Source organism: Equus caballus, chromosome 28 (assembly GCF_041296265.1).
Source record: "Equus caballus isolate H_3958 breed thoroughbred chromosome 28, TB-T2T, whole genome shotgun sequence".
Taxonomy (NCBI): Eukaryota; Metazoa; Chordata; class Mammalia; order Perissodactyla; family Equidae; genus Equus; species Equus caballus.
In genome coordinates, this window is record NC_091711.1 from 8,161,779 (window position 1) to 8,178,368 (window position 16,590).

Here is a 16,590-nt window from a genome sequence, read left to right on the forward strand (position 1 = left end):
TCTGTCCTTCACATGGTAAGTGGGAGTGAAACATGTTGGCATATCTGGAGGCCTCTCCATCCCCAATGTACCTCAGTGGTAATAAGACTGTTGTTCTCAATTTCCTAATGCACGAATCCATTAGAGTGTAAACATGCATGCTGTGGTGCTGTGAGCCTCTTGTCCACATAATCAGTGCTTACGAAACTTATCAGAGACATCGCAAATCATATCACCACTCCGCTAATGTACATAGAGGCAGCATACGACATCAGCAACAGGAATCTTCTTGGTACCTTTAGCAGTCCATACAAAGTGTAGCTTAGTTGTCCGGTCCATCCCGGGAAACGAATTCCAGAAATCAACTATTGATTGGTAGTTATCACATTCATATGCCTGTGCATAAATTGTATGAAGATTTTCTTTAGCTAAGTACTTTATAATAAAAGATTAGTTGAGAATCGTTGAACCATAATGGAATAAAGGCATAACTTGAATAAAGAGTTCATTTAGCATAATTATATACAAACATATTAGAAACAATCTCCATGTGGTTCTCTATTACCTTCCAAGCCCTTTACACTTACAGATAGCACTGAGGAAATGTCCCTAGCCCTATTCCTTTCATGTCTTTTTCTCCAATCAGCGTTTGTGCTGTCTGCTGCAAGAATTTATTACAAATTGCATTCTATTTTCAGATTATGCCTGTAATTGGTCAATGTTTAAAGCTAGTGACAGTCTACATTATTGCTGTAGGTTTTACTTTCTCCCTTTTTATCACACAGATATCAAATAGATTATTCTCTCCTAGCCCTCTGTATACTGTATACTTCCTTGCTCATTCTCTCTCTTTCTGTGACACTATGAAGAATTATGTAAACTTCTGGCTTTCTTGGCAGCTCTCAAGTTTAACGTGACCTCTAAAATATACCACATGACACAAAATTCAAGGACTCCATAACACTCCCTATAAGTAACATCAACTGGCTCCCTCATCACCACTGCATCCACTCTCCACAGTCTGGGGCTTTGCAGCTATTGTGTCACACCAATCCTGTGTACACTGTACACCTGAGAAGGACACTGACAAACCGATGTGCTATGCCTCTGCTTTTATGGAGGTAAGTGACAAAATAAAGCGGGGGTGGGGGGACTCACCCATCTATGAATAAATGACTAGTTCTTTCTCCTTTACTTGGGGATAAATCCAAATTGGGGCATGTTGAAGAAACACACACTGTCTAATAAGGGATTTTGAAGTCGTAGATTAGCCCTGTAAAACAAAGGAATTTATGGACCATTTAATTTGCAACCTAAGGAGTTGCAAAGTACTGTCCACAGTAACTAGCTTTCGCTTGCAACCTATGGAACCAGTGGAACAAGGCAAGTCTGCCTTTAGCTGGCACAACTGCATTTGGGCAGGAGATCTGGGTGATGTGAAAAAGACATAGTCAAAAGAAAATCAAAAGCAATAGAAGTTAAAAATGAAAAACGGGTCAAAATCTGCAATGGATATATTTTGGAAGATATAAAATAAATATGATAATGGATATAACCATAATTAAAAGTACCTCTGACATGAAAAATTATATGTGCAAATGATTTTTTAATTAGAATATTTCTCACAGCCTCTAGAATTCTTGAAAAGTGAGATGCTAAAAATACATACTTTGCAATCAGAGTGTTCAAAGAAATTAAGTAATAACTATTAAAGAATAATACTGGTGTTTAGCAACAAAACAATAAAATGAATCTCAGGGCAGCTGATAAGAATAAATCCTGCCATTTTGGTTAGGGAATACATTCAAATCAAGTTGAAAGAAAACATTTTTTTGTTTCAAAAATAATAAAAGTTTGTATTTTTGCTATTAGTAACCCTCTTAAAATCATTTATTCAATAAATATCCGAGTACCTATTATTTGCAATAATTTTATAAAGCAAATTTTTATAATAGTATGGCATTTCCTCATTGAAATCGCTTGTGACTTAAATAGTTATTCAGTAACAAAACTATGAAGTTTAATTTTTATATGAAATTTTAAAATTATTATCACACTATTTTCAATTACCTGACGATACATAAGAAATAATACTTCTCCTCTGTTATAGGGGTCAGAGTAAGATTGACTTAGTGTAAGTCTTGATCGAATTGCTAGGAAAGAAGACCAGCATGACACTTGGGATTGCAGCGAGCACTGCGCTCCAGAGCAACTGGCACAAGGGACGTTGACAAACACCTACATATGTGACCTGTGTCTAACATCCCCCTTAGGTAACTTGGATAAACACCGTATATGTTCTCTGAGTGAGACAGAGATGCACAGTAATTAAAAGCACAGGCTCTTTCACCGGACCACCTGGGTTTGATTGCAGGTTCCACCATTTACTTGCTGCGTGATCAGGAAAAAAGTTGCTAAAGATTTCTGTGCCTCAACTTCCTTATGTTTTAAATGGGAATAATAGTATTGCCTACATTGTTGGCTTGTTGCTAGGACCAAATATGTTACTATATTTAAAGCATTTAGAGCAGAGCCTGGCACAGAGTTAGCGCTCAATAACGATCCATGCTACGAAGGACTTGCACTAGTCAGTGTTCATTTTAGGACAATAGAAACTGTTTTTGGTATTTCAGGCACAGAAGAAATCACTAATGGAAATCAGGCATTTACAAAATTGTTGGAAAGGCTGGAATTGTGAAAATAAAGGGGACGTCAGAAGGGCTTTAAGACATATCATAGAAACTGTGTTGGAGAGCTGAAGAATGTGTTTCTGCCACACAGAATTCAGAGATGTTCAAAAATCCACCATGAAAGTCACAGCTAACCGGCAGCCTTGCGCCTGGTGACAAAAACTCAAACTTAGAGTCTAGTTAGCCATACAAAAACTCTTGTCAGCTGAAGCCTGCAACAAGCATTATCCATTGCTGTTGCCAGAGGAAGAATGTCCTCTTTCTCCTTTTTTATTTTCCAAATCTTGTGTGAGTGCTGGGCATTAGCAGAAGGTAAATTGCACCCAGAGCACTAAAGGCAAGTGAGTCTAAGGAAAATAGTTCCTTGTCTTCTAGCCCCTATGATACTGAAAAAGGCTTACAAATAAGGGGATGAGAAGGATGCAGATTGTCAATAAAAAATCCAGCTCAGGGGGCCAGCTGAGCAGCATAGAGGTTGAGTTCATGCACTCTGCTTCCACAGCCCCAGGGTTTGGATCTTAGGCATGGACTTACACACCACTCATCAGGCCATGCTGTGGCAGCCTGTGACATACAAAATAGAGGAAGATTGGCACAGATGTTAGCTCAGGGTCAATCTTCCTCACCAAAACAAAAACAAAAACAAAAACAAAAACTAGCTCAGGCCCTTACCCTGCTGTCAACTAACTGGAGAACTCTCCTGGGAAAAGAGCTCCACTGTGAAAGGTAAACTCTATCTTTGTGAAATTTGGGGCCAAAATGGAGAAAAGAAAAGAAATGAACTATAATCTTTATCTGTGTCCGTATTTAAATTATGCTTTCTAAAATCTAAAATATTTGGATTTGCTTAGAGTGGATCTTTTATAGAGAGTCACCTATGCCTCAGAATTCATACACTGAGATATGTGGGCCCTTGTGAACGAAAGAATCACAACCAAAACATACAGAAGGTTCTTTTAATTCATGGAATACCATTATACGTTCTTCAAAAGTAGAGGAGCCTAGGTCAAAGGTGAAATGAATGGAACTGTTGAGAACTGCCTCACCCATATTTCCTTAAAATAGCCATGAAATGAGTTGAAAATAGAAGATTGTACAACATAGCATTATAAATAAAATAAATCAAGAACCCAGCACAATGTGGACCCTGTTAGGATGGGATCTGATATATCCCCTTCTGAAAAGCCTCAGTCAGGATCTGTTATGGAAGATGAGTGGAACACTTATTCTAGAGCTCAGAGTTTCAAAGGACCTCAAATTTATGCCTAATGACTTCTAACTGACAAAGTCACTGTAGTGCATGCATGTGTGTGTGTGAAATATGGAAATTTCTTAATGGAAAGTATTTAAAACATACCACCATTTTTTGTAATCCTAAATTGCCATTTCTCTTTTATTACAATACAGGGATTTTCAAGAAACATGAAAATGGCTTGGGCCCCTTTTGACCTGAGAGCCTTGGTCAACATCATGAACGAGCTTCTCTGGTGACTGCTCACAACTCGTTTGGCACTTACTCCTGTTATGCCACCATGAAAATCTATTCTATATTGGTAAGGTTTCCTTATTCCTTGTACATTGGCAGTCTGAGAACTCTTCAAGGACTCTCAGAAATCTATAAGATGCCCTATCTGTTTATTAAAGTTTGGACTTCAGTTTTAGATGGTATCAACCCTGGACCCAAACCTGCTGTATATTTTGGGGGGTGGAGAGAAGAGGTATTCCCTGAGATACACATATATTGATTATTGTCAATATTGAATATTATAAACTCTAGAAAGAAAAATTAGCATTTATTGAACATTCCTTTTGTTTAGGGACAATATTATAGAACTGTAATAAAGGGTTACATGTCTCATTTGGAGGCACAAAGCACAACCAAGATGAAGCTGTGCTGCTCTGACAGAGGTGCGACATGGAACCATCACCCCTTTGCTCCCCTCACCCCTGACTCTTGCTTCTTTCTTGACTCAGCTGTGTTTCCCATGGAGCATAATTTGAATATAACTATTCTTGAAATTTTACCAAATATTCTACATTTCAGTTTGAATTCCTAATGAAGGCATACCTTGTTTTATCACACTTTGCTTTATTGCACTTCACAGGAGTTGTCTTTTTTACAAATTGAAGGTTTGTGGCAATCCCGTGTTGAACAAGTCTGTTGGTGCCATTTTCCTAGCAGCATTTTCTCACTTCATGTCTCTGTGTCACATTTTGACAATTCTCACAATATCTCAAACTTTTTCATTATTATTCTATTTGTCATGGTGATCTGTGATCAGTGATCTGTGATGTTACTATTGTAATTGTTTTGGAGTGCCATGAAGCATGGCCGTATAAGACAGTGAACTTACTCAATAAATGTTGTGTGTGGTCAGACTGCTCCACCAGCGGGCTGTTCCTCTTCTCTCTCCCTCTCCTCATGCCCTCCTATTCCCTGAGACACCATATTGAAATTAGGCCACTTAATAACCCTACAATGGCCTCTAAGTGTGCAAGTGAAAGGAAGAGTTGCATGTCTCTCACTTTAAATCAAAAGCTAGAAATGATTAAGCTTAGTGAGGAAGATATGTCAGAAGCCTAGATAAGCTGAAAGCCAGGCCTCTTGTGCCAAACAGTTAGCCAAGTTATGAATGCAAAGGAAAAGTTGTTAAAGAAAATGAAAAGTATGACTGCAGTGAATACACAAATGATAAGAAGCCAAAACAGCCTTATTACTGATGTACCAAAAGTTCTAGTGGTCTAGACAGAAGATCAAACCAGCCACAACATTCGCTAAACCAAAGACTGACCCAGAGTAAGACCCTAACTCTCTTCAATTCTGTGAAGGCTGAGAGAGGTGAGGAAGCTGCAGAAGAAAAGTTTGAAGCTAACAGAGGTTGGATCATGAGATTTAAGGAAAGAAACCATCTCTACAACATAAAAGTGCGAGGTGAAGCAGCAAGTGCTGATGGAGAAGCTCCAGAAAGTTATCCAGAAGATGTAGCTAAGATAATTCATGAAGGTGGCTACACAAAAAACAGATTTTCAATGTAGATGAAACAGCCTTCTATTGGAAGAGGATGCCATCTAGGACTTTCATAGCAAGAGAGGAGAAGTCAGTGCCTGGCTCCAAAGCTTCAAAGGACAGGCTCACACTCTTGTTAGGGGCTAAGGCAGATGATGACTTTAAGTTAAAGCCAATGCTCATTTATCTTTCTGAAAACCCTAGGGCCCTTGAGAATTTTGCTAAATCTACACTTCCTGTGCTCTATAAATGGAACAACAAAGCCTGGATGACAGCCCATCTGTTTACAACATGGTTTAGTGAATAGTGTAAGCCCACGGTTGAGAGCTACTGCTTCCTCTGAAAATATTACTGCTCACCGACAGTGCTCTTGGTCACTCAGGAGCTCCACTGGAAATCTACAACAAGAGTAATGTTGTTTGCATGCCTACTAACACAACATTCATTCTGCAGCCCAAGGATCAAGGAGCAATTTCAACATTCAATCTTATTATTTAAAAAAATACATTTCGTAAGGCTATAACTGCCATAGTGATTCTTCTGATGGATCTTGGCAAAGTAAATGGAAAAACCCACTGGAAAACATACACCATTCTAGATACCGTTAAGTATATTAGTGCCAGAATGGATGGAGCTGGAGGGTATTATGCCAAGTGAAATAAGTCTGACGGAGATAGACAAATACGGTATGATTTCACTCATATGTGGAAGATAAACAAACATATAGATCTGGAGAACAGATTGGTGGTTACCAGAGGAGAAGGGGGATGGCAGGAGGGCAAATGGGGTTAAGGGGGACATGTATACAGTGACAATGAAAACTAGACTTTTGCTGGTGAACACAAGGTAGTCTACATAGAAGTTGAAATATAACGATGTATACTTGAAATTTATATAATGTTATAAACCAGTGTTAACTCAATAAAAAAAAAACACAGAATTGGTTCAATAAAAAAATAAAATAGGTCCCGCCCCATGCCCGAGTGGTTAAGCTTGCGTGCTCTGCTTTGGCGGCCCAGGGTTTCACCCTTTGAGATCCTGGGCACAGACATGGCACAGATCATTAGGCCATGTTGAGGTGGCATCCACATGCCACAACTAGAGGGACCCACAACTAAAGTGTGCAACCATATACTGGGGGGATTTCGGAAGAAAAAAAGTTTGGCAACGGTTGTTAGCTCAGGTGCCAATCTTTAAAAAAATAAAAAATAAAAATAAAATAAAAACATAAAAATAAATAAAAGGCAACAATATGGAGGTTGCTTGCAATCACTATGACTTTAAGAGTTTGTTATTTCCATTGTAAAATCTTCACATAAATTAATAATAAAGAAACTGAAACCAATACTTACTATAAATGGAAAATGATCAGTCTCGCTAATAAGCAAAGAGGTAAGTATTTTACGTTGAATATGATTTTCATAAGTTAAATAGTACAATATACTGTTAAATGAAAATATACAATGTTGATGCATAAATCATATACTTTAGGTAGGAAAAATATTGGCACAACTATTGAGTAAATATTTGGTAATGTATATCAAAAATGATAAGATATTCAAATCCACTAAGTCCATTCTTGGGTATTCTGTCTTTAGGAAGTAATTCAAAATGTGACAAAAATTATAAGTAAATATTCAGCATGGTATTATTAATATTATTAATATTTCCATAGAGATGAAAGAGTTAAACTTTATAAAAATTTATTGAGATGCACTAAGGATGAGGCGATAACGCTTGTGTAAGTTACAAAACATAATAGTATGAACTGCTATTAACCCACTATCTGTGTGCTCCACACTTCAATTATATGCCTCCTTCCCCTACAGAAAATACCTACCTGAATGTTTTTTACCATATATAAAACATGCATATTCCCTAAAAATGTGGTGTTTTTGCATATGTGTATGAGCTCCATAAATAAGCATCCTCCTGTAAGTAATTGTCCATAGGTTGCTTCTTTTCCCTTCCTTTTCTTTTCCTTTTTCTTTCTTTCTGTTTTTTCATTAATCATTATGTCAAAGATTTGTCTACACTTTTGTATGTAGCTGCATAATAGTTTGGTAGCCCTGCTCAACAGCCTAACTACCCATTTTCCTACCGAAGCACAGTTGGAAGTGTTCCAGGTGTTTTCTCCAAAGGATGGTGCTGCTATCTCACAGTCTGCTAGCACAGAAGGACAAAGCTCTCTAGGACATAGAGAGAACTTTCTGATAATACCATATGTACACTTTCAGCTTGAAAAGATAGAAACACTTTGTTTACTTAAGTGATTGTGCTAATACACTCTAACCTGAAGAGTAAGCATTCCTATTGACCAATTGATGCCATCCTTATTTCTTATTGATCTTTATATTAATTTAATTATTTACACATTATAAATATTATATATTATATATAATATCTGCAAATTTTTCGAATTTACTTATTCTTTTTCAATTACATATGTGGAAAATATATTCTCTGAGAATGTGGCTTTTATTTTCACTTCCTTTACGGTGTCTTTTGATTAATAAACAATTTTAATTTTGAAGTAGAAGAATTTATCATTTCCTTTATGATTAGTAAAATTTGCTATGTCTAAAAACAGTATATTTATTAATACATTTGAGTGTATTTGTCACCTTTGCACAGTAACAATAGCCCAAAATCTCAGTGTATAAAACAATAAATATTTGCTTCTTGCACACATTACACGTCAGCGTCTGTGAGGAGGTGATGCCTCCCTCTTCTATACACCTTCTAACTCTGGAAAGAGAAGCCCCTATATGACATATGTTGGTGTTGTGACAAAGAGGAAACAGCAGAGAGCTCGTGGAAAGATGTAATGGTCTTACGGCTTGGTTGTGATAGTGTGCGTATGCCCCATGACACTGACCAAAGCAATTTTCATGGACAAACACAATGCCAATGGATTGGAGATGTACACTCATTGCATATAAGGTTTAGCAAGTCACAGGTCAATAGGTGGGGATGTATAATCCTTTTACAGGAAGCAGGAATGCATATTTGGGAAGAATAACACAAACTACATATTTTATTTTTATACTATTTGAAATCAAACTTTACATTTATAAACACATCCAAATATTTTATAGGAAAATGACTAGTATAAAATATACCAAAATATTAGCAACTGTTTTTGTTTTAATGGGACATTATTCGTGATTTTCCTACTTTTAATATTTCATATGTTACAGAATTTCTTATAATGTACATATGTTTTTATAAATTGAAAAATATAGACGCTATTTAAACAGTGTCATCATTTAACGGATTTCAAGATATTTCTAATTAGAAATAATGTATTAAATTTTACATTTAATTGACCATCAAGAATTATTTTCACTGAAGGTAAATATTGACTCTACTTTTGGGTCAATAAATCATGCTCCATCCCTCAAGAGAAGTCAATATCTACTTTATTGTTTCTTTAGACTCCAAATGGGAACTTTGATGAATGTCTTTAAATTTTCTCTGAAGTTTCTGATGGAATGTTCTTTAGCAACAACTACTGCTACTGAAAAGTTGTACAATTAATCATGAGATAGATCCTCATATCTTGAAAAGAAATGAACCAATAAGTAGTAGAGAGATGAAGTGCTCCATTTTCTTCTTCAGCCACATAGTAATGTATAAAAAATAAGCTAACATAGAATAAAGAAATTACATTTTCTAAAGATTTTTGTTACATTAGAGTCTTTAATATTCTGATGATTTCCTGAAATCTGATGATAGAATTTATTCCAAAATCATCTTTATTTTTCTCTAATTGATTAATGTAGCCATTGAGAGTTCCTTTGCGATGACAGGGATACAAGCAAACATTTTGAATCTCTCTACCTCTCTTGACTCCAAAAGTGTTCTGCAAAGGAAAAGAACACACACGCGCACCCACACACACACAAAGACAATTTGGGATGGGTAGAATTACTTTTTCTAGGAACGATGTTATAGAGTCATAATCCTCAGATATTACTGACTAAAATTTTTTTTAAAAAACAAATAGAAACTCAAGTCTATGGACTATTTGATATTTATTCTTTCAACATTGGTTATTATAATTGTTAAGAAATAGTTTAAGGTTCTTTGGGGGAGGAGCTACTGCAACCCACCTTAATTAAAATTACCTTAAACATATTAACTATCATTTTACTGGTCACTGTTAATCATAAAAATGTTTCTCATAAACAATTCCTTTAAAAATAATGATGTTTATGTTTTGTAGCATTTCAGAATTCATTCTATTATTTAAGTATTTTAAAGTTTTTTATTTGCACAAGTTTTTAAATTCCTTATTTAGGTCATTTTCACATCCTTCATTTCTTCTCTGGTATAGGATGAGAAAAATTAGTTCTGTGGCAATGACCTATGGTTGACTTTGTAATCAGTAGGTCAGGAAGGCCACTAAATGTGGGAATTAGAAAACTGATTCACATGAGAACGCATGTTACTGACAGCCGGCAAGAGAGAGCCAGTTACGCTGAGAATTTTAATATGTCAGTGTAACCCTGTAACACAAAATATATGCTAGGTTAGACCTTGACTTTAGACTTTACTATCTGCTTTGTTCTTCTGCTGTAAACATGCTTATTCTTTTCCTAGGTAACTTCTACTGATGCTTTTGGATTTAGCTTAAACATAAGCTCCTCCAGAATCCCTTAGCTGACAAATTTCCTTCCTCAATATATGTCAGATGCCCTTCCTAGGTGTTTCTATGAGTTTACTTAGCCCTTGCTACTTTTATTTATCAAATATTTTCCAAACTCATTATAACTGACATTTTACTAAATGTTAACTTTTACGCTAGCCTGTCAAAATAAAAGTTTCCTGAAGAGTATAACTGTAATATTTGTCATTCTACCTAAAATATTTAATACTTTGCCATTAGCATAGTAAGCTATCAATAGACGATTGTTGAATATTGACTGAATGAATTAAGTTGCATTTCAAGAGGCAATATCGTTTAGTGGTTATGACCAAAGACAGTCTGGGCTGCTAGGTTTGACTCCCAACTCTGCTACCTACTAGTCATATAATCTTTGGTAGTTGTGTAATCTTTCTGTGCCTTAGTTTCCTCATCTATAAAGTAAAATGTATATTATTAAGGTATTATAAAGGTTACATGAGTTAACATGTAAAGCACTTAAATCATTGTATGGAATATAATATGCTTTACATGACCACATATGGATGCACTAACTGCTGTTATGTTAAAGTTTTATAATCAAAAAGGATGAAGTAAAGTTGCAAATATTCCAACCCAATCCAAACATGGGATACAAAATAAATCTAATTTCTAAAATACCACGCTGGCATGTAAATTCAACATTTTTAATGTTTTTCCAGATGGTTTCCTGCCTGGCCCACACTCACCACGTCATGGTAATTATGCAGTTGAAAATATGTAATTCATTTATCAACTTATTTAGAAAATACTTATAGAATGCCTACATACACCAATCACTATTACACACCTTGAGAATAGCAGGGTGAACAAAACAGATAAGTTTCGCGCTCTGATGGAGCTTATATTCCAGTAGGGAGAGGCAGTCAGTAGAAATAAAATACATGAACATTTAAGAATCCCCAGGTAGTGGTAAGTGCTATATAGAGAATTAAAATAGAGTAACGAGATAGAGATGATCTGGTGGCTACCATAGTTTGAGATTCCAGGGAAGAAATCTGATACATAACCTGACATTTAACAGAGATCTGAATGGCTAGAAGGAGCCAGACTTAAGAGTCAAGCAGAAGTATATTTTAATCAAAGAGAATAATTTTTGCAAAGACCCAGAATTGGGAAACAAACTTGTCATAGTCAAGAAATCATAAGAATTTCAATAATTTTGGAACAAATAAGTAAAGGAGAGAGTGATTCAAATTGAAGTCTGAATGTTTAGCAGGAGCCATGATTTTAAATCTATAAAGATTTTGACAATCATTCTAAGTGAAAAAAACTAAAAGAAATTTTAAGCAGGGACTAGCATGATTTGATTTAACTTTTAGGCCATTATTCAGATCGCACCGTGGAAAAAGGAAGGGGAGAGCAAGAAGGAAAGCAGGAAGACTAGTAAACTGACTATTATCGTGATCTTGCCAAGAAGTCACGATGACTTGAATTAGGGTGACAATAGAGGGAACGGTAAGAAGTGCATTGGCGTATACTGAAGGTGGGTCTAATAACTTGCTCATGGGTTAGATATGAGAAGTGAGTAAACGAGTATGATCAAGGTTAGACTTATGATTGTGCTTTAAGCTGTACGGCGGACTGTGATATCCTTACTGAAATGGAGGGCTGAGGCAGAAGCAGGTTTGAGGACTAAACGTAAGAGTTCCCTTTTGGTAACATTAAATTTGAGATACTTAGCACACCTCCATGTGGAGATAGTATCGACAGACTATGAGGCTGGAGTTCTGATGAGAATTCAGTGTTTAAGATACAGATTTTGGAAGCAAAACCAGGCTCACTATTCAGATTCGGGAGTCATCAGCAGATTAATTCAGTGCCTATGCTGTAGCTCCACTATGCAGTTAAAAGTGAGGTAATTAACATCTGATGTTTTCAAGTCTTCATTCTAATTTCATGTAAAATTCTGACTGATATCTTTGAGAATTAATGTAATACCAAATATTGCTCTTCTTCTATAAATCAAGCACTTTATATCAAAGCAGGTATACTTCAATTTCAGATATTTTTTCACTATGACATTTTATCAATAGTCATTTGGCAACTAGGTTCTTCCAGATGTGAGAAGGAAATAGATAATTCTAAAGTTGCCCGTAACAGACACTGTACTGAATTGATTAATGAGCTCATCCTGCTGTTCAGTTCACCATGAGCTTTAATTCATCATCATGGATTGCTATTAAGATTACTAAAAATTCTACAAAAGAATGTTTATATGTAAGCTCAATGACCAACTCTAGTCCCACAGGTGTATAAATTGAAATATGATGTCACTATACTGAGAAAATACCTAATTTAGTTTTAATGTATTCTCAAAATTAGATAATAAGATATCTAACTCTCATTTTCTCATTAGAGTTCCAAATAAATATGCACTTTCTCCAAATCTGGAAATAAGAAAATGGTCTATTTCAATATAATTTAAGCTGCTGATTTGCAATAAAAATAAGACTGGCATTTTACCTAATCACATTTGACTCCATATATTATTAATTTAGCAATTATCGCCATCATCTGCAGATTCTTGAGGAAGAAATATGGAAAAATATGTAGAGAGAGAACTGGAAAGGAGGAGGTATTTTGAAACAGGAAATTAAAAAAAGAATAAGGGTTGGATATTTGCAGTGGCACAGAATAAGTCGAGGTGATTTTAGATAGTGATGTATTTCTGAGGGCGGCGTTTGGAGGATGAGTGGGCACTGCCTCAAGGTGCTTAGGAAAGTCAGAGAGCTGTTTAAGAGTTAGGGGTGAGGAAAAAAAGAGAAAACAAAATGATGTTGAAGAACTTTCCTCTTGTACTCCCTAGGTTTTGCACTATGAATTATATTTACATATAAAATAGTTGGCCTTTAAAATGTGTTTAGGAGATTTGCATAAAGTGTATTATGTTACCTCACCTATTAAACTCACTTGCCACTACCCGCTTGAGTAGCAATCATGGGATTTGTCCATGTCAGGACGGGCAAAATGATCCATGTTTTTGAGACATGTATTTTGACTGCATCCCAATATTTGACTTTAAAAAACAAGAATGCAGGGCTGGCCCAGTAGTAGTTAGGTTGGCACACTCTGCTTCGGTGGCCCAGGGTTTATGGGTTTGGATCCCAGGTGCAGACCTACACACTGCTCATCAAGCCACGCTGTGGTGTCATCCCACATACAAAATAGAGGAAGACTGGCACAGATGTTAGCTCAGGGCCAATCTTCCTCAAGCAAAAAGAGGAAGATTGACAATGGATGATAACTCAGGACCAATCTTTGTCACCAAAAAAAACCCAAACAAAAATGCTGTTTATGAATTAAATGCGGCATAAAACTAAATGTTTTCATTGTATTAGCCTTACGATTTTCACTTTCAACAACTTGGGAGCTCTGCACATATGTGCCCTGCCAAAGCCTTTATGAGAATTCCATAATTTCCAACAAGAATAACACACTAGGCTCTATACTGGACAGTTACATTTAGGTTTGAAAAAATCCCCTACTTTTACTCTCCTAATTATGTTCCTGTTGGTGTAGTTTAAAATGCTATAATCTTAGAAAGAAATATTTCCTTTTTTATTTATCTTCCTTTAGAGAAACACCCTTTTTCATTATGGCATCACTCTGTGCATTGGAAACTAAATCTGTTTGCTTGATGAGAACAAAGGTAGGGACGGCAGAGGGTATAAAAATTAACTGGTAGTTTCTCAGCAGTAGCACTAATACCACAATGAAACTCAAACTGTTTAATTTTTTGGCAACTGAACAGACAGTTGCCAGCAAGTGATCCTCATTTTTCCTGACATCCCATTTCTGTCTCTGTTCCTATCACCTACCACTGTGAATTTATAATTGCTAAGAAAGAATTGCAGTACATTTGCCAGATTTAAATGGATTTCATGGCACACTGATGCAATTACATGCCCTTTCTTCAAAGGCTAATTTTGTGTCAGCTCCACAATGCACCACATGGCAACAGACGGCAATATTTGACGGGCTAGTCTACTACGCTAGTGAAGAGTGCCATTCTGCTCTCAGATCCTTTGGCCTAGACTGGGGAAATTAATTTACAATGAGAAAGAAATAAAGGACTTTCATTCTGCCCATCTAGGTACCTAGCAGAGCTGCAAAGGTCACGCATCCTTTTGAGTCTAGTGCAGATTGACGACACACACCACTGATTTTTAGGCAAGTCACATAAACACTCTTATCTCACTTTCTTAATTTATAGCTTGAAATGCTAGGACTTCAAGGTCTCTTTATAGATACCAAGTTCTGGTGGTCCAGTACTAAAGTTGGGAAGTCCTGCAGGTCTGTCTGAAAAGAGTCAGTAAAGCAGAGAGCTTGAGTGATTATCTACAGTCCACAAGATGTAATATATAGGTTGCTACATTAACTGAAAAAAATCTTAAGAACTAAAAGTGTAACAGGCCTCCTTCAGTTATATATGCATAAAACCTCAGAAGCAGGGCCAGAGACCAGTGCTTGGAACAACTCATCAACACTAGTTTCCTGATTCGCTCTTCTCTTAGGCAGCATCATTTCCTTGTTCATTACCCCAGGGTTCATCAGAGTCACAAACTAAAGTATTATTACTTGTATACATTACCCTCAAGTTGACTTTGATATTAAGCTGGGACTCCTAATGCTGGTATCATTGCCTGAAAAAAAGGTCAGATTTCTTCCTCCATCCATCCCCAAGGAAGTAACACAAAATACAAACACACCTAGCTGGGTACAAGCATCCCCACTGGAGTGATGGTCCCTGGCGGTGGGTCACCTGCTGTGTGGGATATGGACAGATGAACACCCTAATTGTTCTTTATCATCAACCTCAAAAATGGAGCTATAGAAGAAGCCTAGTAAATAGATTCTTTCTATCGGTTAGAAAAGAACAAACATGTCTTACAGATGATGTAGGTTCAAAAAGACCTATTAACGTACCTATGCACATAGGGAACATCCAAAACTTAAATTCTTTGATGGTAACTTTCTTCCACTATGAATAAAAAACAGCCTCTTCTTCCCAGTTCATAGCAATTAGCAGAGGTTGCCACAATGCATCACAGTAACTTTAAGTCATGAAATTTAATATATATCAGAGAACATTAGTGATTTCCATAAGAAAACAGAGCAAAAGAGAAAAAACATCTGTCCTTTCTTAATCTGGCTTTTAGAGAATATCATGCCATGTGATAGATAATATTCAGCCATTTGTTGGATTGAACTCCTGCTACAATTTAGAATTTATAATACTGTTACTGTTTCTTAATAAACTTACTTACACTTAAAATCCAGTAAGTTCTAAATAAGGAAATGGTTATGTTTCTGCTGCCACTGCTTTCAAAGGAGCTGTGTGCAATCTGTTAGCTCTCTTTTCCTCATTTTCCATAGTATTCTTTGCTGCTTTCCATCCCTCCTTTTTTTCCATCTTGATCATGTCTATGTAGAAGTAAAAGCACATTTCAGCACTTTCTGGATCAAAAGATCCAAACAAAGTAAATAAAAGATTCGTTCTCACATCCAATTCAATTTAAGGCTTCTTCCTTGACGCATTTTTCTACCTCAACTCAGGTGTGTCCCGTGCCTACAGAATTCATGTTTTAGAGAGCTGAAGCTGTCAAACAAGTAATCCATAGGTAAGTATTTAACTATTAAATCATCCATTTAAGTTGGTAGCAAAGGGAAGTTTCTCAATATGTGCTGTTTACTTAGTATCTAGTATATATCACTTTTATTTCAAAGTGAATTTTGGAAAATGTATATAATTTAAGTACATAGAGTATTTTTAACTTTAAACTTTTACTTTTGCATGAGCAAAATACTCAAAAAATAAGAGATGCAATAGCATGCCTATGTCTCCCTCCCGCCATCCGCTTAATTCAAACCCCAAGTTACTTTTCCAAAGGTAAGAACTATAAACAATTCTTTCCTATCTGTTCATAAAAAAGAATGTCACCATAATATATATCCATTTAATATAAATTGTATTTATACAAATACAATAATATAAAACCCGCTCTATACAATATTTTTTCTCTCAAATCTTTCCCATATCAGTGTATTCAGATCTCCTTCATTCCTTTTGATTTTTTGATTTAATTTTTAATGAAGTAACATTGGTTTATAATATTATATAAATTTCAGATGCACATCATTATATTTCGACTTGTGTGTAGACTACCTCATGTTCACCACCAAAAGTCTAGTTTTCATCTGTCACTGTTTGAATGTGCCCCTTT

General features: G+C 36.0%; 1 long non-coding RNA gene across 1 annotated transcript; it reads left to right on the top strand.

The window, feature by feature from the left end:
• The first annotated feature begins 780 nt into the window (after nucleotides 1-780).
• LOC138921208 (uncharacterized) lies at nucleotides 781-16,000 on the top strand. The gene is made up of 4 exons (XR_011433590.1): nucleotides 781-1,100; nucleotides 2,090-2,252; nucleotides 4,077-4,222; nucleotides 15,923-16,000. It is a non-coding gene; the product is annotated as an uncharacterized lncRNA (long non-coding RNA).
• Nucleotides 16,001-16,590: the final 590 nt, after the last annotated feature.